The sequence below is a fragment of the Hydra vulgaris genome, chromosome 08, assembly GCF_038396675.1.
Source record: "Hydra vulgaris chromosome 08, alternate assembly HydraT2T_AEP".
Taxonomy (NCBI): Eukaryota; Metazoa; Cnidaria; class Hydrozoa; order Anthoathecata; family Hydridae; genus Hydra; species Hydra vulgaris.
This window is the reverse complement of record NC_088927.1, coordinates 50,114,070-50,117,500: the sequence shown is the minus strand read 5'-3', so window position 1 is coordinate 50,117,500 and position 3,431 is coordinate 50,114,070.

Genomic DNA, 3,431 nt, shown 5'->3' with positions numbered 1-3,431 from the left:
CTACTGTTTTTTATAAATTATAGTTGTTTTTATTAATGTTGTTCTGCAAGTAAAGAATCAAGAAGTAAAGATTTTTTTGTTTTAGTTTATCCAAACTATTTTCATACTTATGACTAGAAAAAAGGCAAGAGCTGTATTCTCTTGCATTTTCCAAAGTTGCTGAGCTCGTTCCACATTTGTCACCGTTACGGATAATGACGGACTATGAACAAGCATTGATGAATACCTTGGAAATTCAATATCCTTTAGCTGAAATTTCAGGCTGTTGGTTTCATTGCGTAAATGTAAGCAAAAAAATATTTAACTAAACATACAATAACCTTTGTTATAAAATGGCAATTTTATAACTAAATTAAAATACAATTTAAAAAATATATATATTTATTTGTACTGAAAGTTTATGTTTGCAATTATTTATATTTAGGCTGTGGTTAACAAGTGTAAACATCTTGGATTGTTTGGACTTTTAAAATTGCAAGTACACAGTGATTTGAAGAAATGGCTAAGGCTATTATTGTGTCTTTCTTTGCTATTGCCTCACCATATTCAGCCAACATTAGGCAATTTGAATCCAAATTTGTTTGTAGTGTCATTAAGTATAAATGACTTCGCAAAATGTCAAAGTTTAATAACCTATATGGAAACATTTGGGATTGGGCGTATTGGCAGTAACAAAATTTCTGTTTTTGGTTGTCCCAGAAGAACGAACTCTGATCAAGAAAGCTTCCATGCCTCGCTTTTAAAACGAATAGAGATTGCTCATCTAAACATTTCGGTTTTTATAAGTCAATATATATATATATATATATATATATATATATATATATATATATATATATATATATATATATATCATATATATATATATATATATATAATATATATATATAATATATATATATATATATATATATATATATATAAAATAAAAATATAATTAATATAAAATATAAAATAAAAATATAATTTTTTGAACTTATCTTTTATTTGCATTTAATTCTTTTAATATTTTAGCAGAACTAAGAAAGTTTGCAGAAGTCCAGCAACATGATAAAGTACGTTTAGAATGTGGACTTCAGATTCGTCGGAGACGAAGGCAGAAATATGTTTTAAATGATCGTAAAATCAGAGTTGCTACTGAAAATTTGGCCAACGGACGTCTAACTTCATTGGAATTTCTAAAAAGTGTTTCACATTGCGCAGATGCGTTATTTAACAATCAACTTGGCGTTAGTCGTATAAATCAACTTTATTTTGTAATTTTGGAATTGGAAACAGTTTCATCGTTTACGCAAGTTCAAATAGAGCGCTCACAGCCTAATTTAATTCCACCACAAGATGAAGCCCAGCAACTTAATGTATCAATACCACGTGATGTAGCTATAGTGCAAAATACAGATTATGTAGCTATAGTACAAAATACCTTCCAACTCGGAGAAAACTTACATAGTTCTACAGAAATTGTTGGAGTCACGGAGACTTCAAGAGTAGTGGATGGAACTAATGAAACAACATGTCCTGTTTGTTTAGAAAGTACTCCAAACTTCGCTGCTGTTCCCTGTGGACACATGATTTGCACAGTGTGTATACCACATTTACAGTTAAAATGTTCTCGTTGCCGAGCAACAGTTGTTATGTTTATACAAACATTTGCGTGATCTGCTTGATAAATGTTCATATACAAACTTTTTTGTTGAAATTTAACAGTATAGTTGTATTCAAAACTAAATTTATTTGAACTTACAAAAAATTATTTTTATTTGAACTTACAAAGAATCATAATATTTACAAATAAAAATAATTAAATAATAAAACATTAAATTTGAGATTTCGAAATGCAATTTTGTTTGTCGAATAATTAAAAGTTATGTTTATTATTTAAAAAAATTGTAGCCACTTAATACTATCATCAATATGAAAGTATCATTTTTACAGACCTATATGGAGCTGTTAATACGTGACGGTTTTAAGGTGGGAGGGGGTATCAGAAAGTGTTACCAAATGTCACATGGGGGAGGGGGGTTAGCTTCAGTGTAACGTGACAAATTTTTAAAAATTTCAATTCTAATCACAGCGGAATCAATGAAAATGTTAGCGAAAAGTTGCAAAATTGGGTAAAAATAACGCCACGTCTCATATTGGAAAAAGGGAGGAGGTTGACAGAAAATGTCATAAAATGTCACATGGGGGAAGGGTGGAGTGTCTAAAAACAGCCAAAAAGGTGTTACGTATTATTTGAACAGCCCCTAACTTAAAAACAAACTAATATTTAAATTAAATCTAAAACCAATTAAAACATTATCATAAAGGTCTTTATTCTATGTAGTAAAGTTCAAGTTCCGCATAATCGCTTTGCCCGAAGAGAACTGTAACCAGGGGGTTTAGGTGGTCTAGAACCTCCTAGTACTTAAAACTAATAATTTTCTTTTTAAGGAAAAGCATAATAAAAAGTCTTAAAAAATCATATATTGTGATATATCAATTAATGTTTCCAAGAAAGAATGAAACTCCGCAATAGTCAATAGTCAAATGTAATCAAAAACTTTTGAATATTGATTATTTGTGTTTTATTTGAAATAAACTGAAATTTAAAACCAGTTTAAAATACTTTGCTTAAACTAATTTTCAACTTATTTTAGACAAATGATTTTATATAGTTCTCACTTCACCCGCTCGCTTGTCCCACTTCTACTCACACCTACCCGCTTTACCCAAATTGCAAGGTTTCTGTAAAAAAAAAATTATATACTCGATTATAATACGCGGGAAATTTAAGGGGATTGAAGCAGTGCCCAAATTGAAGGTGCTTTTGTTACAACTGTTTGGTTTTTTTAGGTTTGGTTTCGAGCATCAAATAAAAAAGACATAACTGTAAAAGTAATATTTAATGTCCTTCTTCTCCTCCTCTCCCCAACCTTTTCCATAATTTTAGAAAAATACCTTTTATTAGCCATAAAGTTAACAACAACAAAAAAAAATTGTAATTTTATTTATGCAAAAGCAGTTTTTTGTCTGCCCGAACTAAGAAATGTACGCCAGCACCTAAAACATGGTCACAGAATCGGAAAAACCCGCTACTACAATTTGATCGACCTTATAAATATAAAAAATGATCAAATGTTCCATGACCACAAAGGAAAAAAATTGTTTTCTTGTCAAATTAAATGCACACTACATATTATTTCAGAAAGAACAATGTTTATGTCTACAGAGAACATGCAGAACTACTCCAGAAAAACTTGAAGAATTAACTGAGCTATTCCAGAAGAGGTGTCATGAAACCATACATAAAAACTTGTGAAAACCATATCAATTTTACTTGTCCTTAAATCTTTAAAAACTCCGATTGGTATAGATTTTTATCTTAGTAAGATAATCTTATCACTTTAAATATAAGTTACCGAAGAGTTTACCATCATCATGAAACAAGA